Source organism: Mastigoproctus giganteus, chromosome 13, assembly GCF_048544385.1.
Source record: "Mastigoproctus giganteus isolate SK-2022 chromosome 13, ASM4854438v1, whole genome shotgun sequence".
Lineage (NCBI taxonomy): Eukaryota > Metazoa > Arthropoda > Arachnida > Uropygi > Thelyphonidae > Mastigoproctus > Mastigoproctus giganteus.
The window spans coordinates 168,282,465-168,304,673 of NC_143587.1; the positions used below are offsets into that span (position 1 = coordinate 168,282,465).

The 22,209-nt window shown below is 39.1% G+C and overlaps 1 long non-coding RNA gene across 1 annotated transcript; it reads left to right on the plus strand.

Annotated features, from left to right (window-relative positions):
* Positions 1-720: 720 nt before the first annotated feature.
* On the plus strand, positions 721-14,686 carry LOC150076592 (uncharacterized). The gene is made up of 3 exons (XR_016547821.1): positions 721-827; positions 5,751-5,874; positions 14,444-14,686. It is a non-coding gene; the product is annotated as an uncharacterized LOC150076592 (long non-coding RNA).
* The last annotated feature ends 7,523 nt before the right edge of the window (positions 14,687-22,209 follow it).

A 22,209-nucleotide genomic window follows, 5' to 3' on the forward strand; every position in this document is an offset into this window, starting at 1 on the left:
CGAATGGATAAGTGAAATGGGAAGGGTTTTTTTTTTTTTTTTTGGCCGATGCTGTATAAGTTTGCTTTCTTCATCATATGCTACTGCTAATCCTCCACAAATACAATTGCTGTCACAATGAAACTCTCCTCTACACTTAGGCAAAACTAGAAAAATCATGGGCCTCCATTAGTCGTTAGTTTCTATTAATCTCACTTCATAGAGAAAATAAAGTGAATTTTGCTTTCGAATGTGTGAGAAACTGTTCAAAGTAATGAAGATTTATACTTAAGTGCATTTCATCATTGGCTAATTATGGAAAAATTCACATGCAGTGTCTAACATTTCTGTACTTGTACACTGTTTATTTCAATATTCCACACACCCTGCTGCAATGTTTGAAGCGTAATTATTTTAATTAAGTGAGCAAAGTGCTCATTTTCAAATAGATTCCGTCTAACACGACTCCATTTAAACTGAAATGTTAGTAATCTTCTTTCTGTTATTAACGGAAAATGCAAATATTGAAAAATGCATTGACTCTTTATTCGAATTTCTTATAATGACTGAAAGCTGATTTTCAGTCATTATAAAAGAACCAGAATAGAGTTTTCAGAATTATACATTTTGATTTGTAAACAGAAATGGGGACGAATATTTCGCCATTTCGTTTCACAATACTGCGAAATATCGACTATACCTATACCAATCTGATTTATTACGGGACGTGAGCGGATTTCTGACAAAGAAATATTTGCTAACAACAGAGGTTGATCGTCACACTGTATTCGGTAAACAAAACGGAGGTAATCTGCGTACGGCGAAAACATTTTTCAGCTTTGAATATGGTAGGTAAGCTTTGATTATTTTTCAGTTGCTAAATTCATGCTATACCTTTTAAGGCTCAGTAATTGTAATAGATATTAATTAATTTAATTAATGATAGGGATACACTGAACCAAATGTCGTTATAAGAAATCGGATAACAAACTAATTCATGGAAGCAGACTTGATAGTCTGCTTCCATGAATTAGTTCTCTTATATCAATAAGAGAACAAAATCGTAGGTATATTTTCACATAATGTAGAATCTCAAAAATCCTAAACTTACCTGCCTAAGAAAGCCTAATAAAGAGTCAATGTAGCTTTAAAATATCTGCTGAAATCATATCGCACTATTTATATTCATATTAAAATGAATATTAGACAATCGCAACAGCCATATTAGAAACCATTTTCTAGTATGGCTGTTGCGACCTTCATTTCTTAGCCAAATACGTTATCTATTAAAATAATCCGTATTAACAGTTTGGCTTAATGCTGGCCACTTTCGTTCTATGGAAATAATGGAGATCACAGTTACTATTTATCTAATGAAAATAATAAATTACTTAAGATATGTGCATAACCTTCCAAAAATTAAGAACACGTTATACCCCTCGAGGACTCCGGATTTCTGAAGTTCCACTGTATCCATCTCAGCAATTTATTTATTTTAGGAATAAGCTATGTCAAAGATATTTTAACCATTATCAACTGCTCATACATTTCCTTATTAACAAAGCTTGTGAATCGCCTTTCCTTGACACTAGCAGTGGGCGTCACAGTCAAATCAGAAACAACTATTTTTCCATCAATAATCTCCCCTTCTCCTTAACTACATTGCAAATAACAAATCTTTTCTCTAAACACTTTTGTTATTATTTCAGTTAGAGTACTGAAGCCATTAAATACGAGTAATCAGAGCCGCCCCAAGCGAGTGTGTAAAGTATGTACGGCACACCAGCGGCCGGCTGATAAGGGCGGGCCAAATTGAACAAATAAGAACTAATTTCATACAACCCAGGGATAGTTTCCATTCATCGAATAACAAATGTTATTTTTTTCAGACTGCTAATAAATATAATAAAATGATAAACTGGATTTTTTCTTTCTTTTTCTGTTATTAATAAGTTAAAAGTAAACTACTATTGTCTTGTTGCCAATTAGTCAGTAATGATGATAATAATAATAATAACAATAATAATAATAATAATCAGTAAACCCTTGAAAATCAGAAATTTTTTAAATTCAGAAATGTCAATTGTCTTAAAAAATCAACGCGTGTATACTGACATCCAATATGCAAAACCAGGTTTTAAAGTAACAAAATAGCTAAAGCTATCTCGCTATCTCTAGAAATAGGTTTCTCGATCATAAGAAATTAGTTTTCAAAGTTGTCATATAGCTAAAGCTATCTGTTGAAAGCAGTTCAAAAGCGAGTTTCTTCAGCTGTGAGAATTAAGACCATTGCATTATTCATGCAGATTAAATTCTGCTAGCCTCAGAAACAGATGAAAGGACAATACAGTGATTATATTTTTAAATTTTTTACAGATGTAAAAAAAAGTCCAATTGTCTGTGCTTAATATTTATTGAAATGTTCTCTTATAATACTCAACTACTAGGAATGCATCTCTAACATCCGTAAAATTTTAAAATCCGGCACCTCTCGACCCTCGAAGGTGTGGAATTTCAGAGAGTTTACTGAATATAAAACTAATAATTTCACTTCATTGCACGTACCTCACAATCTGATATTCACTGAACACTTTATAATACAGTCATCATCATCCATTTTCAATCCACTGCAGGATAAAGCCCTCTCCAGCAACCTTTCGGTAACTTCTGTTTTGTGCACTGGCCATCCATTTACAGGCAGATGAAAGACGGAGGTGAACAGATGAAATTCACGAGCTCGTGAATTTCATGGGTCCATCTCTGTTGTTGTCTTCCAGGTTTTCTTTTACCTCCTTTTGGGTATCATTCCGTTATTTTCTTAATCCATCTGTCATCATATCTTCGAGCTGTGTCCTGCCCAAGTCCATTTCAGTTCTTTAAATTTTGCTGCCTAATTCATGTGTTTCTCTTCTTATTTAACAGTCTGATTCCCAATATAATTCTTTCCATTTTTCGCTGTGCAGATTTCAGCTTCTCTTCCATTCTTTTTGTGAGTGCCCAAGTTTCACTCCCATAAGTCATGGTGGGGAGTATAAATTGGTTCATAATTTTATGTTTCAGACAAATTTGGATATTGCTCCTCAGTAATGTGACTATATTTCCTGAATGCTATCCATCCGAAATGTATTCTTCTCTTGACTTCCAGATTTATGAAGTTCTACTGTAATACAGTATAACCTCATAAACCTGGCATCCTCGAGACCAAGCACATGCTGGATATTTAAAACTTCCGTTTTATGAAGGATATGGACGTGGTCTAAGTATTCAGGGGTAATTCGTTGTTTTTATTAGATAATTCTGAGGCTGTGAACCGTCTAAGCTCCACAGAAGGGCAATTGCCAGAATTAAGCGAAATTATTACAGCAAACTTTCCTAAGAAATCATTTCCGCGGGTTCGAATGCTCCTCTCTGGTATGGGTGTTCAGATTGTCCAATGTATTTTTTAATATTTGGTGTAATTAGTGCGATATAATTTCAGGAAATGAGATCACCGTAGAAACTAAATATTGTGCTTTAAATTAATTATTATTAATCTGTGAATTAGTGTTGAATGTGCAAGGAAGTATTGAATGGAGTATTGAATGTCGATTTATTGAAGTATTGATTGTCTCACAAAATGAATGATTTCATATGTTACAAATATGTAGTAAAAGTGGTATATGGTCTTAAAAATATATAAACCAGAAAGAAATTGGTTTTTGGTTAAGGGTTTGGAAAATAATGCATAAATCCAGTACATTGGGTACTTTAACATGTTCAACTAGCCTATTTTCTCTCTGCCGTTATATACGTAATACTATCCTAAAAGAAATATTCAAAATGTACTGGATTTTTGATAATTCCAGATTTTTGAATGTCGAATATTTCAGGTGCTGCTATAATTTGCAATCACAACGCCTGGAATGCAACACATACTTCACTCTCTGACAAATAGCAATTGTACCGTATATGTATTATGCCAATACTACGATTTCGTAATGGGTTTCATTAATTCTTGGACTTTAATAACAATTGAAATACACTAAAAAGACAGAATTCATGGGACACCTGGTTCCTGGGCAACGCGACCCTGCCACCCTTTCTAGTGGACGAACCCACCTTTTGGCAGGTACACTGCATCCCTGCATTCACGTAGACTAATTCGATGTTAGTATGGATAAACGTCGTGAGTTAATCGACTTTGAAAGAAGGATGATAGCGGGTGCCCGACGCATGGGTTACTCAATCGCGGAGGTGGTACAGAACTTGCACTAAAGTGTAAAGAAATCGAATACACAACAAAGGATTGATTGATTTGGTAGTTGTTGGCGCATCGGCTTCTGTGGCCATATTGCACCTCCCAAGGTTTTTGCAGTACTTTGATGCAAGCCCGAGGCGAGAATCGAACCCGCGACCTTTGGGTTGCCGGGCAGGTACTTTACCCACTCGGCTAGCCCGGTCGGCTGACACAACAAAGGAAACAACACTAAGAAGATGTAGGATGTTATTAATCATTTCATACATTTCATAAAAATATTTCACACAGTGAAATATTTCAATGAAATATTTCGGGCAAGCGAAATATTTGATCTTCGCTCTGGATGAGAACTCTAATAATTTCAGTTTTGATTCACTTCACCCTTAACCATTATCGCGTTTATTACTGACGTGTTACCGAATTTTGAGTGAGGATCCGTGGAAAACAAAATTGTGTGAGTCAACTACATTGACTGAGGATTCGCTGGAGACCATATTATTGCTTCACTCCTTTTTTTTTTATTTTATTTTCTTTTTCGCTTTAAGACTTGTGTATTATGATTCATATTAAATATCAGTAAAACTAAATTTTACATTAGTACATGTATTCTTCCTGTCATGGCATGCGCAGTACACTTTTCCGTTTATGTCTTCCCACCAGTTTGTTTTGGTCCTTATTAGTCTGGCGTTGCTTGGAGATGATCGAGCAACTAGTTAGTATTAAAATTTGTCTAAAGAAGTGTTGCTTTATAAATGTATTAACTCGTGATGGGAGTAAAAAATCTTGTCAAGAGGAGAGGATCTTTTCAATATACATTCTCGGAGAAATTTTATTCGAATTTCTTTAGAGTATTCTCCGAAAATTACCAGAAATAAGAATATTCATGATTTTTTTTTTTTATTTGCCTATTAAGATACAATGTTTTTTTTAAATTAAATACATAAATTGATAGTCATAGTGCTCCACGAATTCCAAGAGAAATTGATCATTAAAAGTAAAGTTGAAACTTTTAACGTAAACGTGAAAAGAACATAGCTCAAGTAATGTATGATTATTCGGCACAATCACCGCGGGGATCGAGTGATTCGGATGGAACCGTTGTAATCGACCAAGTGCAAATCCAGCCTTGCAAATCCGACCTTGCAAATCCAGCAATGAGTACAAATAAAAAATTAAGTTTAAATCTACACGAATTGAGCTTGGGTGTTTTTTTGTTTTTTTTTTGGATAAAGTCTGATGAAACTGTGGCCTGCTATGTCAGCATATCGTGTCTGTAAATGGCTTACGTTCTATGGTCGGTTTGCCCACAAATACGAATTGTCGGTTGGAAAACTCCATACTTGCATTCGAGACAGATTAAATGGACTACCGTTCATGACATGCCTTTTAAAGCTCAACAACGGTAATAGAACCCAGACATTTTCTAAACTGGAGACAAGTGGTGTAGACATTACATGTACCTGAAAGATCTATAACTAAAAGAGTAGTAACCGAAATAATTCAAAACGTTTTGCATGATTTTTTCTAATTTCAGCTAAAATCATCCACTCCGTACAGCAAAAGTGGGATTTCTAGAGGTGTGCTCAACATGCAAATCTTAGTGATTACAGCAGTGACCCTGTGTGCTGCAGCAATAACTGTTCCCCCAGACGTACCCCGTAAGTATAACATCTTTTAAATGGTTCAGCTGTTTCTGTATTTGATTTAAGAGAGGTCACTAAATATGCAAAAAAAAAAAAAAAAAAAATCTCACTCGGGGCGATGTAACTTATTACAAGATTTTTCCAGATTTGACTGAATCCCATGTAAATAGAAACGCATATCAGTTGAGTTGCCACATGACAATATACATGTAGATATATTGCATGTGACGTGTATTTGTAATGCGGTCCTAGGGGTTTACGACAAAACCGATTGTGCAGATATATTATAGTGTTTTTTTTTCTCTTAAATTTAATGTCAAAAACTGACGGTAGCTCTTATCTTACAAAATATTTCCGCCAATCGCTGTCTTAAATGGGGCTGACTTTTTTTGTAAAACGCAAAAATACAGGGCGTCCATAAATCTCCTTCATAAAACTAAAACATTATTGTGTGGATAGGATACATGATACAAAACGGAAACCACTTCTAGGTGATAGAAGATATCTCCAGGTTTTCATTCACCAGCCGGAAAATGCGTGCTGCTTTAGAAGAGAGCATAATCGCAAAACCGCACACACTGGCTGAAAAAATTACGAACTTTTGTATTAAGACAGACGCAGACAGAAGAAATGCAAATAAATGCGAAAACAGAAAAATCCGCTTGCGTTAGCGCCGAGTATGTCGTGATTGGACAGGGGAACAACGGAAGAATGTCGTTTGGTTAGACGAAGCACGGTACAGTTTATTTTCCACTGATAGTGGGCAGAGAGTGTGGCGAGAACTTCACGAAGCGATGACCCTGCCTTGTCTTGTTAAATCAATACAAGCATCTGTGGGGGTGTGGGGGTATTATTGTGGTGTATTATTGTTTTTCTTGGTTGCCCTAATTTTCTTTATATTTTAATTATTATAATTTATCCCCTTTTTTATATGTATATCCCCGTAGTCCAATCCTCCCACTTAGCATCTGACTTGTTTGTTCTCAGAAGATTACCTGACTCGTAGGGGACCTTAATTATTTTAAGTATTTCTCCACAGGATTGGCTGAGTTTCGGAATGACAGACTCCAACACTTGAATGTAAAATAAAACAATGTTTATTAACATATCATACAGAAATTAGCAATAGTATTTGGCCAAACTATATTTGGCTGGTGACTTGTTAATTCATTAACGTTTATATGTGTAAATATCTTGTTCAAACTCAATTGTTTCATCATCAGATATTCTATTCTAATACACATTATTATTCATTATGACATGGTGTCTCTTCATGTTCTTTACAGGGAGTTCAATAGGTCGTGTCATACACTTTACATAGATTCTTCCCACTCTTCTTATGAACAGTCTGTATAATAAACCAACAACTACCAGCCAATGAACTGGCTCACAAAAACCTTCAGAGTTCGTGTCTCAATTTGTAAAAAAAATTGCGTTTATTCAATTAGGCACCCTTTCTGCAATCAGGTCAACAGGAAATATTAATCAATTCAATTTAACATTACCCTTCTGAACAGTTAATCCTCTATACCTTTATAATATCACTTATTAATTAGCCCCTACTTAAATCAGAAATACTCCCCACAAATCAACTCATAATAAATTGAAATTTCAACCTTCAATTTCATACATATTATAAAAACCTTTCCCAACATTAAACAATTCTCAGTTAACTATCATACCCTCTCCTTCCAGCAAGCATTTATATGAGGAGCTTCACTTCAAATTATAGGCTGCGTCCGTCTTAAATACATTACCCCTTTATTCATATATTCATTACTTAAATATACACATTTTTCTCCTAAAGTCCTCTCCTTAATAAATTAAGTACACCTATTTCGGTAAACTCTCTAGCACTTACGTGTTTGGCCTGGAACTTTCCTCTCTGCTCGGCTTCCTATCTTATCGGTCATTCAGGTACTGGAATGCGGGGGCGCTCATTTGGGGATCTCGGTGATTTATGGTGTTTCCCTACCGGATACTGCATGGCTGGGATCAATCAGTGTTGCATACTCTTTACAGGTCAGCATTTCTTCTTCCGTGGACAGAGGGATTTTCGAATAGGTCAATGGTTCGACCACTCATTCGACTGGCTTTGCCTATATAATTCTCAGGGTGTGATTCTTCCTCACTATGGCTTCCATGTTTACAGGTGAACATTCCTACTGGCTGTCGGGATATGCAGAATTTCTATCACTGCTTCCATCTACCTCAGGTCTGCAGCTATCACCCAAACTAGACTGCTGCTCTGCTTTGTATCGTTCTCCAACTCCTTCAAATCATCCTCCAGATCGCTCCGAAAACTTCTTCCGACTCTCACGAAAACTTTTCCAGAATGCCCCGAAAACCTCTTCAGAATCTCCCTCTCAAAATTCCCTCTATTTTCTTCCTGGCCAATAGGAGATCTGCACATCGTTTTTCCTGTGTTCTCATTTGTCTCCTCTCCTCTTCCGTGGGCGGGTCTTCTTTACTCTGTGTGCCCCAACTTCCGTGGACCTCGAACATACCAGAACAATCCAGAAAGAGAAGCGGAAGTTCAGGTCAACTGAGAAGCGTCACAGCTCCTCCCGTGACCTCACGCGCGCACACCTGGTGACGTCGCCTACCTCTAATAGCGTCTCACCGTGAAATCTTTAAGAGGGTCAGCTTAAGCACTCTTGGCCCTTACTATGGTGCATCTGCCTCTGTCTTAATGGGGGATTTGTCATGGTATATTACTTTCACTGACTCGTCAAAGAACTTCCATACAAACAAGCTACAACTACACAAGGAGTGACTGGAAGGTATTTTTGAATTCCAGTGCTACTTAACTGATGTTGTTTTTACCAGAAAACCACTATTCGTATTACAGTTAAATTCACATAATATTTAACAATTTTTATTAATTAATGTAAGGACGGGTCCTTACATAGCATTCCTCTTCCCCTAAAAAAATTTATATTCCATATATAATTTTTTCTTTTCTGTCCTCAGACGGATATGACCTTATCCCAGATCCACTTTATCAACAGCCAATCTCCTCTAATTGCCTTTCTATATTTTCTAATTACACTTATATACCAGACATTACTTAAACTTATATTAAGCTTCATTAACTACTCCCATCCCATATTTTCGTCGAATACTGCTCCTAGATACATTTGCTGCATCCTGTTTATTTCCTTCAGTTTGTGTGCCTTCTCCTCACTGTAAACTTCAGTTCTGTAATTTCCCAATCCTTCGATTCCTTTAATTTCTGTTGCTCTATTTAATTTGCGATCCTTCTCATCACAGCCATTCTCTCCCCCTTCATGTGTTTTCTCTCCCGAATGTAAACCGGCCCTTTCTCTCGTTTCCAAAACTCCCACGTGTAACACCCTCCCCTTCTCTTGGCACCTTCCCTCATTATTCCTATTTGTTTTGGTGTTCTTATTTAATTTCCATTTGTTTTGTGTAACCAGAACTTTATTATCTGTGCTTGCCTTACACCCTTCTAATTCTTCCCCACTAGCTTCCTTTGGAGTTTCCCCTTTCTCTGGCTCATACTGGGCTCTGACGCCTGCCTTTCGCCTCCTGTCTACCTTTGGACTCGCCTGGGTATTACTGCCGAAGGTAATGCGGCCATTTCTCACATCTATCTTGGCTCTTAACTTCCTTAGGAGGTCCGTGCCTAGTACTGCGTCGTGTCGACGACTGTTTATTCTGTTCGCCACAAAATATGAATGGGCCACCAAGTTATCACATCCTTGTATTCTTACCTTGTCTCTGACAATATAGTCGGTGTGAATTTCTTCAGCACCTACTCCCTCCACAAGGAAATCGCGGCAACATCTTATATCTCCCTTATTCGGCCTTTTGCAGTATCTAATGAGGTAGTCCCACATTAAAACAGACCTCGAGGCTCCTGTGTCCACCAGAAACTTACCTGGTACCCCTCCTAAGCTGCCTTTCACATATAATAGGTCGTTTCTACTGCCCTTAGCACTTACCGCACCTAAAGATATGGCCTTTCCTTTGGCGGTGTTTAAGTGTAATGATGGCCTCCCGCAGCGGGCATGTCTAAAAGATCCATGTCTCTTGACTACGGCATTGTTAATGCGCTCTCGTTCATTCCGATACCCCCCTTGTTTTGCGCAATGCCTTTCCTCCCTGTGCTTGTCCATGTTTCTGGGGTTTTTTACGTGTGGGTACCTGTCTCTTTCCCAATACTCTTCCCTTTCCCAGCTTTCTTTGGTACCCCGTTTCACCTTGCAGTTGCGGGTCCAATGGTCTGAGTTCTGGCACTTATAACACCATTTTCGACCGCCGTCCTTGTCTCCGCCCTCGTTTGTTTGTGAAACTGTACCCAATCTTTGTTTCACTTCCGTTTGTTGCTGATTTTCTCTAGCATCATTGCTTAAAGAGAGCCTTTCCATCATCCACTCCATCTTTCTTTCGATGCTATTTAAATGTTTAGCTAACCCTTCGATTTCGCTTCCCCATATGCCCACTTGGTCTTCATGTTCGTCACTGTGTCCCCCAAAATTTTCGCAGTCCTCGCCGCGTTTCCTACCCTTTCTTGGCATTTTTTTTTTTATTTTTATATCTATTAATCTCTAACTATCAACCTTAACTAATTAATATGTCTGCCGATTAATCTTTCTACAATTCTTTAACTATATTAGATAATCTAATTCAATTTACCATTAACTCAATTAGTAAAATTTCAACACCCAATAATTATAAAACTTATTAATTTTTTACCTATCTATCCTTGAAGTTTCCCTGTCCGGTCTCACTAATTAATTCAATTGTACATAAATAATAATTTCCAGTTCAACGCTAAATCAATACTTGTCTCTAAAATCCACCGTTATTTACCTGTTCCATCTAAAATTCATTCAACAATAATCAACTCAGTAATACATATATAATTCTAACTTACGCTTTCTGGCTCGCCAGCTGAATTTTTTTCTATCAGTTTCAGCAACTGGATTGCATGTATATATACATGTATATATATTTTCCTGTCGTTCTGAACTCAGCCTTCCGTTGTGCAGAATTATCCTGGCTGGCTCGCCAATTGTGGGGGTGTGGGGGTATTATTGTGGTGTATTGTTTTTCTTGGTTGCCCTAATTTTCTTTATATTTTAATTATTATAATTTATCCCCTTTTTTATATGTATATCCCCGTAGTCCAATCCTCCCACTTAGCATCTGACTTGTTTGTTCTCAGAAGATTACCTGACTCGTAGGGGACCTTAATTATTTTAAGTATTTCTCCACAGGATTGGCTGAGTTTCGGAATGACAGACTCCAACACTTGAATGTAAAATAAAACAATGTTTATTAACATATCATACAGAAATTAGCAATAGTATTTTGGCCAAACTATATTTGGCTGGTGACTTGTTAATTCATTAACGTTTATATGTGTAAATATCTTGTTCAAACTCAATTGTTTCATCATCAGATATTCTATTCTAATACACATTATTATTCATTATGACATGGTGTCTCTTCATGTTCTTTACAGGGAGTTCAATAGGTCGTGTCATACACTTTACATAGATTCTTCCCACTCTTCTTATGAACAGTCTGTATAATAAACCAACAACTACCAGCCAATGAACTGGCTCACAAAAACCTTCAGAGTTCGTGTCTCAATTTGTAAAAAAAATTGCGTTTATTCAATTAGGCACCCTTTCTGCAATCAGGTCAACAGGAAATATTAATCAATTCAATTTAACATTACCCTTCTGAACAGTTAATCCTCTATACCTTTATAATATCACTTATTAATTAGCCCCTACTTAAATCAGAAATACTCCCCACAAATCAACTCATAATAAATTGAAATTTCAACCTTCAATTTCATACATATTATAAAAACCTTTCCCAACATTAAACAATTCTCAGTTAACTATCATACCCTCTCCTTCCAGCAAGCATTTATATGAGGAGCTTCACTTCAAATTATAGGCTGCGTCCGTCTTAAATACATTACCCCTTTATTCATATATTCATTACTTAAATATACACATTTTTCTCCTAAAGTCCTCTCCTTAATAAATTAAGTACACCTATTTCGGTAAACTCTCTAGCACTTACGTGTTTGGCCTGGAACTTTCCTCTCTGCTCGGCTTCCTATCTTATCGGTCATTCAGGTACTGGAATGCGGGGGCGCTCATTTGGGGATCTCGGTGATTTATGGTGTTTCCCTACCGGATACTGCACGGCTGGGATCAATCAGTGTTGCATACTCTTTACAGGTCAGCATTTCTTCTTCCGTGGACAGAGGGATTTTCGAATAGGTCAATGGTTCGACCACTCATTCGACTGGCTTTGCCTATATAATTCTCAGGGTGTGATTCTTCCTCACTATGGCTTCCATGTTTACAGGTGAACATTCCTACTGGCTGTCGGGATATGCAGAATTTCTATCACTGCTTCCATCTACCTCAGGTCTGCAGCTATCACCCAAACTAGACTGCTGCTCTGCTTTGTATCGTTCTCCAACTCCTTCAAATCATCCTCCAGATCGCTCCGAAAACTTCTTCCGACTCTCACGAAAACTTTTCCAGAATGCCCCGAAAACCTCTTCAGAATCTCCCTCTCAAAATTCCCTCTATTTTCTTCCTGGCCAATAGGAGATCTGCACATCGTTTTTCCTGTGTTCTCATTTGTCTCCTCTCCTCTTCCGTGGGCGGGTCTTCTTTACTCTGTGTGCCCCAACTTCCGTGGACCTCGAACATACCAGAACAATCCAGAAAGAGAAGCGGAAGTTCAGGTCAACTGAGAAGCGTCACAGCTCCTCCCGTGACCTCACGCGCGCACACCTGGTGACGTCGCCTACCTCTAATAGCGTCTCACCGTGAAATCTTTAAGAGGGTCAGCTTAAGCACTCTTGGCCCTTACTATGGTGCATCTGCCTCTGTCTTAATGGGGGATTTGTCATGGTATATTACTTTCACTGACTCGTCAAAGAACTTCCATACAAACAAGCTACAACTACACAAGGAGTGACTGGAAGGTATTTTTGAATTCCAGTGCTACTTAACTGATGTTGTTTTTACCAGAAAACCACTATTCGTATTACAGTTAAATTCACATAATATTTAACAATTTTTATTAATTAATGTAAGGACGGGTCCTTACACATCTGAAGGTGATATCATGGTATGGGAAATGTGTTGTTGGCAAGGGCCGGGTCCGTTGATACTGACGAAAGGTCGAATATCATCCAGGGAGCACCTGTATTTTATATAAGGTCTACTGCACTCTGCAATGTCTTTTAACCCGAATGTGATTGGCACTTTTTGGATGACACTACAGCAGCGCAATCGTGCGAGAATGGTTCGGAGAACATGATATGGATTTCCACTATCTTTCCTGGCCCACACAACATTCACCTGCTCTCAGCCCTAAAGAGAATGTGTACGATATGCTGGAGAGAGCTATCAGGCAACGAAGTCCTCTTTCTTCAACTTTGTCGCAGGTACGCGATATTTTATTGAAAGAATCGTTATAATTAGACACAAACGCACTAAAACACCTTATACATACCTTGCCGCGCAGAACGCTCGCTGTTATTCGAAGGAAAGGTAGCTCGATTCAATACTAAATAAAAGTTCGTGTTTTTTTTTTTTTTCCTAGCCGGTGTATGTATAATCAGGAATTTGTCAACCCCGAAACAGCGTTTTGTGTACCTTTGTTCAACGAGCTGCAGTCTAAGACCGCTGTTATGTTTACAGTTCGAACACTGTGTAAATGCAGCCACCGAGTGCAAATTTTGACACTACTGGAAAGTGAGAAAGGAGAATATGGAATATCAATCAAAAGATAACTGCCATTTGTCCGATGTGTTGTCATATAGTGTACGTACCATTCTTCTTTGGAGAAGTCCCAAGTATGGTGTATCTGAACACGTTGCAAAATTTCGTCATGCCTAAACTGATGGCGACTTCATTTTCCAACGATTCTGCCACATGACTACAAAGACGCTCATGCATATCTGAACAGTGTTTCCTGTGAGGTATATTGGAAGAGGAGGACCGATTTTTGCGGGTCTTCCCACTATCTCCTGATCTGACCCCTTTAGATTTTAATCTCTTTGAGGATTCGTGAAAGACCAGTTTATATTTCACCTATGCCAAGAGTCATTACGGAACTTAATGCATTCGTGAAGCAATCCACCTCGTTTATTTGTTTTACCCAATATGGGAGGAGTTGGATTATATTTTGAATATCTGTACAGTAACCAAAGGTGCCTAAATCACCTTCAATTTTAAAATATCCTCTATCACCCGATCATGGTTTCAGGTTTCACATGTAACGTTTTAATTTTGTAAAGGAAGTTTGTAGGTATCCTGTATTATACAAAGTGCTTCCAGTTCATAGGATAAAGCATATTGCCCGCTGGAATTAACCATTTCCGGTAATTGCTGAAGATTTTAATTAGTTAACAATTATATGAAATAATAATAATGAAGACAGTGAACATCTAAAATATATGAACTAAGGGAGAATCCCGAATTCCAGGGAAGATGGAAACCATGGCTATCGCCGAATTCCTTCTAATTTCACATAAAAGTTGGCATTTCATACAAAATCAATTTTCTTTCAGCTCCTTGTCCTGGATGTCGTAGAATTTACTGCTACGTCCCACCAAAGAATTTTTGCTGCAATGGATGTCCACCAAGTTCTTTATGTTGCAAGAGAGATTGCGATTATTCGTGCAATTATGAAGTAACTCCAGGAGATTATTGTTACTCTGAAGACTGATTATGTTTCAGTCTGGATTATACGCAATATTAATTTGATATTGTAACGAGTGTATTCGTTAAGAAATAAAAGAACAATTAAACAATAGTTATTTATTTTTATTTATAAGAACATAAAAAGAAGACTATAATGAATTATAGATCAACATTAACATTAACGCCTGGCATGGTGCCGTGAAGGGTATTGTATGGTCGTGGTACCTGCGTGTACCGGTGAACTGTACAATAAAGATCTTATTTATTTATTTATTTATTATGCAAACAGCTGTGATTATAATATGCAATTATTGGTAATCTAATCACTGACTGATCTGTCTCAGTGGTTCTCAACCCAAAATGTAACGAATACCTTTGGATTTTCTTTATTTTCTCACTTTGATCATTAAAATAATTGTAAATAATTTTATTTTTTTTATATTTATTAAAAATTCCTCAATTAAGTAATTTAAAAATTACTTGTTCAATTAAATTTTTCCTTTCTTAATTCCAGTAATCTTCCAATATCTTCCTTCTGCACAGCCATCCAACTTCGGAATGAAATTGTCGCCACAGTTGATGTACCGGCTTAAGCGCATCAGCTGCGAAGGCAATAATGTGCCAACACCAGCTTATGAGTTAATATACACTGTGCTGCCACTTTATTAGGTACACCTACCTAGTAGCGTGTTGAGCCTCCTTTAGCCTTCAAAACAACTTGAATTCGTCTAGGCATGCATTGAACAAGATGCTGAAAACGTTGTGCAGGAATGGACATGAGTGTGTCACGCAGTTCCTTGAGATTCGACGGAGGTGTAGGCCTGCAGCCAACAGCCCTTTCCAACTCATCCCAAAGATGTTCAATAGGATTGATATCTGCGGACTGAACGGGCCACTGCAGCAAAGAAGAGTCATTGTCATGTTCCCGGAACCATTCCATAGTGATTTGGGCTTTGTGCACTAGTGCATTATCCTGCTGGAAGTAACCATCTGACTGAGGATAAACTGTCAACATAAACGGACGCACTTGGTCAGCAATGATGTTTAGGTACGATATGGCATTCAGACGTGAATCTCTGGGTACCAATGGACCCAATGTGTGCCAAGAAAACATTCCCCACACCATAAAACTGCCCCCACCACCTTGCACAGTAGTTGTCAGACATGACGGGTCCATGGATTCATGTTGTTTTCGTCAAATTCTGAGCCTTCCATCAACATGATGCACCAGGAACTTCGACTCGTTAGACCAAGCAACTGTTTTCCAATCCTCGATAGTCCAGTGCTGGTGTTGCTGTGCCCACAGGAGGCATGCTCTCTTGTTCTTCATTTTCCTTCATCACAAAGGCACGCAATGTGGCGGTCGGCTGTTGTAGTCCATTCGCGACAAAGTGCGACTAGTGTAAGTGTGTTTAGGGTCAAGCGGCACCAGGCGTTGCCCCCATCTCCGCGTAGTTTACATTGTGGTGTGTTACAGTACGTTGTAAATGCCAGAGATTTAAAAGTGTGTGGGTCTTGGATCGTTTAGTGTCATGTACTGTTGTTCTTCTGGTCGTTTAGCCGCTAAACCCCAAATGGGGCCCATCGTTGCCCCACTTACGCCCCGTGAAGGCAGACCAGGAACCCAGTAGCTTATATGCACTCTGGCAGGTCCTGCCACAAAGTGCGACTAAGGTGTAAGGTATATTGTTGTCATGCGGCACCAGGGTTTTCCCCATCTCCGCGTTGCTTTCTTTGTGGGTGTACCAGTTTCCTGGGAATGCCAGAGGTTTAAAAGTGTGTGGGTATTGTACCTGTGTAATGTTGTGTACCGTTGTTCATCTGGTCATTTAACGCTGGAGCCCAGCGTTGCCCCACCTTCGCCCCGTGAAGGCAGACCAGGAAACACCAGTAGACTAAAATTTACTCTGGCAGGTCCTGCCGCTTAATTTGCTGAGATTTCGGCGGCTAGGACCTAAAAAAAAAAAAAAAAAAAACTTATGTACACGTACACATACAAGCACATACACATATATGCACATATACACAACAGTGATACATAATATATACGCATCCATGTAATCGTAATTACTTTGCATGTTTGATTACAGCACGTGTGCATGCATTCATATGGCAGGAGTAGGGCAGTGCGTAGGACAATTAGGCCGAGACTGGGCGAAGATTATTTTTGGGCTAGATTAAATTTAGTGTGTAGGGCGCTCGCGTTGTGTATAGATAGAGTGGGGGAGGGGAGGAAGAAGGTTAGGGGAAAAAGGCAGAAGTATGGGGGACACAGAAGAGATTCCCCCAGGTGGTCAGTGAGGCATGCCATGCCTCACCAGAAGGAAAGGTGGTGTAGCAAGGGAGCGAGGCGACTGGTCGTTTCGTCCTCCTGCCAGGAAGGGGTATTAAAGGAGAACCAGGCTAGTGCTTGGCTCAGGCAGCCAGAACAGCTGCTATTCATCCTTCATTCAGATTTTTTGTCTATCTTCATGGTTGCTTGGTAGGTCATCTTTTGTGTTATGCACATTTTGGCTTCTAGCTATTATGTGGCTAGTGTGCATTCAGGTCCCATCTTTTTCTGTACAAGGCTTCAGCGAACTTTGAGAAGGCAATATATTCCTGCCTCCCGTCCAGGAGGTGTTGTTCTCTATCTCTGGGCAAAAAGGTGATCCGGCTGATGAGCTGGCAGCGGAGATCATCATAAAGCTGGCATTCATGCATAAGATGGTGCCAGCTCTCCAGCTCTCCACAGCAGCAAGTAGGGTCATCAGTAATGCCCAGGACTGTAAGTTTAGCCTTAAAGGCACCATGTCCTGTTAGCAGGAAGGTCGCGTGGAGTCCCGACGTGAACCATGCTGGAGCCATTGGATAGAGTTTGCCAACGTTGGGGAAGAATCGTTTGGTGACTTCTCCCTTTGGGGAATTCTCCCATCTGGTTTGCCAGGTTTGCATGAGATGATTTGTAAGTCTCTTTTTCTCAGTCAAACGGTTTGTGGTAGGATCTGCGTCGAAGCCGGCGAAGGTGCAGGCTCTTCCCTTGGAGAGTTCATATAATACTCCACATTGAGCTACTTCGAGGTCTAAAGGTAGGGTTCCCGCCAGCATCTGCAGCGCGTGGGTGCTAACTGTTCTGCAGGCTCGGGTTATAGCAAGCAGCTGGCTCTATGGATAGCGTCGAGGATTCTGCGATTTACAGCCATGGTGACTTTGGGGTACCATGTTCCGGAAGCATAGGTAGCTATCGGCAGGAAGTCGGCTTTGTAAAACAGCTTGAGGGTCTTCTTTTTCAGTGGCCCGTTGCGATATTTTGTTCTGCGCACCAAGGTTGTATTCTGACGTGACGTGCGACATTGTGCATAGTATTAGGGTCAGGCGCCACCTGTGGTTTCTCACATCTGCGCCATACGTACACTGTGAAGAATTAGTTAGTTAGTTAGTTATTTGGTTTTTAGGAGCATTAGCAACTAAGGCCATATTGCTCCGGGATATGCGGTGGTCATTCCCTGAATGACCTTTCCGCATCCTCCGTATTTGGTGGTGACGGGTTCGAACCCCGGTCTAATCAAGAAGCGTGTGCTACGCACTGCTGCTCCTTTCCACCTGGCTACGGAGGCGCCCTGTGAAGAAATACAGAACTACTGTAAATGCCAGAAAAGTGTTCTGTGTTGAATACGTAGGTAGTATTGTGTTGGGTTCAGTTGGGTGTCCTGGTATTTGGCCGCAGAGCCCCTGGTGGGACCGCACACACCGCGAGGAAGTAGCCAGGCTGCCAATTATTCTCTGGATAGTCTCTGCCAGGGTCGCCTTAGCTTTCTGACAGAGACCAATGTAAAAAAAAAAAAAAAAAAATTTTAAAGTTTGTGTTTGGGCTATAGAATCAAGAAAGGGGGGAACATGTAGAAGTATGGGAATGAAGAAGAAGGCATCCTCCAGGTACAATGGAATATATCCATCAGGCGAAAATAGGGGATGGGAGTGGGAGAAAAGTTGCCGTGCAAGGGACCACAAGCGTGATCGCCTTTTAGCACGATCTTCTTACTCTTCTCATTCAGGGCCGGCTATGATGTCAGTTTCAGTGGTGATGGCTAGTTTGGTAGTTAAAGTCCATGATGGGTGTGTCCGTTTCAGGAATACGATTGTCGGATTCTAAAATTCATTGTGAAGGAGTTGTGTACCGTGTCCACCCGCAGCTCAAAGGACCTTACGGAGCCCTACTCTACGAGCTATTTGAATTTTGACCACATCTCCCTGTCGACGGTAATGTACGCAAAGCGGCAAAAACCGCAAACAGGAATCTGCAGTATGAAAATTGGCCACAATTGGGTTGCAATCTGTTTTTTTTTTTTTTTTTTTTTTTTTTTGTTAGTTATTGGCGCATCGGCTTCTGTGGCTATAATGCACTTCCCAAGGTTTTTGCAGTACTCTGATCCATGCCCGAGGCGGGATTCGAACCCGCGCCCTTTGGGTTGCCAGGCAGGCACTTTACCCATCCGGCTAGCCCGGTCGGCTTGCAATCTGTTATCTTACTAACTGATACATACAGTTGATGTTACAAATCCAGACTGTCTGCGCTCTCACAAGGAACGGGTAGCGTCATTATTCCTGATGGTGGCAGTTAATCACTCATCCAGAAAAAGAGAACGGAGCGCCTCCTCTCCACTCCCATCAAAAAAAAATCCTTTCTTTCCTTGTTTCCTGCCCTCGACCTACACATTTATGACTACGAGCATAATATAAGCCAAAAAAATTGCAAAATCACTCGTGACGTTCAAACAAGTTCAGACCTAACGTGATATTGCTTGCTTCAGCGGAGTAGACTGTTCTCTCAGTTGTGTGCCGGACGTAATTTGTTAAGATCATTATTTCTTGTGATCCTTTTCTTTCAGTGTTGTGCATACTTTTAAATGTTTCTGTGCATTTACATCCTAAGATGCCTCGTAAAAGTATCAATAATCCTAATAGTTTTTGTTATATATATGGTGAGCCAACTTTTAAATCACAGAGACGAAACGTCACTAATCTATTTAAAATAGATTACGAACTGCATGAAGATGAACCAAGTTATTTTGTATTTGATGGGAATATTCAGAATAACTACAGAGAAGAGCAGCAATTTATTGATCCAACATATGAAGTGACATGTTCATCCTCGGAACCACACTTAATATCTCAAGAGGATTTTGTTCTTCATCTGAAGTGGTCTAAAAATCAAGCTGAACTTTTAGCTTCTGGGCTGAATTCTTCTGCAAGAGGACAACAAAATATGCTATTTTCATAAACCGCAGCAAATATTTATACATTTATTTACTTAAGGAGATATGGTTTACTGCAGCGATGTAAATTTCTAATGGATACCTGCTGCTAACTCTTGAATACCTGCAGCCTAGCTGGATAGTGATTATTCATCGATTCCTCAAAAGCGAGTTTGAAAGCGTGTTGGTCCGTAATAGAAATACATTACATCACCAATAATTACCATACATTACCAATATATTACATTACCATTTGTACAGCATATGATAAAGGTACTACACTTTCATTTTTTCAGCATATGCTAGGGGTGCTGTACAAACGATAACCTTAGCATATGCTGCACAAAAGAAAGAAAATTTCTGATAATATAAACTTCTCTTGAAAAGCATCAAGTAAAAGCTGCTTTCTTGGTATAATCTCTGATGACTTTAAAGCGATTTCACTTTTACTAGTCCTACAACTTGGCTATATCCAATATTGCTGCTTTATTTGTGAATGGGACAGTAGAGATAAGAAAAACCATTATGTTAAAAAATAACGACGTTAAAGAAAAGAATCGATTCCAGGATAGAAAAATGTTTCAAACAAATCCTTGATTACTTCTGATGAAGTTTTATTGTCACCACTGCATACTAAATTTGGTTTAATGAAAAATTTTATCAGAGGGGTGGATCGAAATGGAGGAGGTTTTCTTTACCTGAAAGAAATATTTATGGGAGTCAGTGAGAACAAAATCAAAGAGGACATATTTGAGGGATTTCAAATAAGAAAACTAATGAAAGATGAACAACTTGGAGAACGGTTAAAGGAGGTCTAACCACCTGTTGCAAAGAAGCTAACTTTCCGCATCAATCAGAAATAAATAAAATAACAAAAAATAAAACAAAAGAAATATTCATACTGTTCCTATTTTCACAAAGTAATCGTCTCCCAGTAATCTGCTTTAGCTAGACTCAGTATCTTCACCACTTTGGAAGGAAATTTATTCAAATGTTCGACAACCCGCTTTTCATAGGTGACTTCATGAGTTCCAATCTTCTGCATTCCCTGAGACTATGTTTGTGTCCCCTGGTTCGTGTCTCACCTACGAGGGAGAACACATTCCACATTCATTTTACGTAGTTCCTGCAGTACCACCATCGCAGCTGACTGGTCAAGCACGAGGGGGCACAAGTATACGAGATCGTGGTCCAAGCGGTAAATATCCTAATGCTCCTGTATCTCTCTACTTGCGAAACCCTCTGACCTTATGTGTAATGGTACGAAATATAACCAAAAAAAATTGTTATTATTAATTGTACACCGCATTTAAGATCTCCCCATAGGTGACTAGTTGTAAAATATCGCAGTCCACACCATGCACATATGCAGCCGTTCTTCATATGTGCATTGCTTTGCACTCACCACTAATCTGGTTGCCCTTCTCCCCCATTCTACATGTACTATTTTTTTTTTCCTTTTTTTTTTTTTTTAGTGCAGTCTCCAGACCTGTATACAATATTTCAAGTGCAGTCTCCAGACCTGTATATAATATTTCAAATGCAGTCTGGTAAATAGGAACGTCCTTCTAGCAAAGACTAGCAACGAGTTGATTTAAGGTGAAGGAAATAGAATTTCCTATGTGATCTTTTATGTAATTTTTAGCCTGCACAATATGGAGACCGTCACAAGAACACAAAGAACACAGGCACACAGGCTTGTGCATTTTTTTATTTATTGTATTAAGCGACAATACCACATGTCTAAAAAATCATACAGACAAGAGCTAATAAAAAAGAAAAAGTAAACAAAAGAAGACAGCTCCTGTGACGACTACATCCAGATCAGGAATGTAATCACTAATATCGCATTCTGGAGTTTTTCATGGTAGGGTTTATTGTAGTTACAATCAGAAATAATACGTCCAATCTATAAGGCGTAAGTCTAATTGAGGTATGCACCTCTGCGGATTGGTAATCAGCTCACATGAGTAATGTATACAGTTCCAGAAAACTAAAGAGTTATACAACAACCGCAAGCAACACTTCTTCAAAAACGTTGACTTGTCCATTCAACGTTTTTTAAAGGAGAGTTTGCTTCAGCTGGTCTTCATTTCCGCTTATAACTCAAACCCTGCATCAAATATTACCGGAAAGAGGAAATGCTTCCATTTTTCCACAAACTGCTAGAACCAAAACTTCTGTACACACTTCCACTAAACAGGATTTTGTTAGTTCTTCAGCAGTTGAATGTCTCTGCCATCTTTGCTTTTACAATTCGATGAACTAGTAAATACGAGCTCATAAGATTTTCCTAGGAAAGACACTTTATGAAAGAACATTACACTACATCACAAATCGGCAATGCTGCTCTTACGAAGGGTCAGTTTCCCGAAAGGTTCCTTTTATCTAAATGTCAA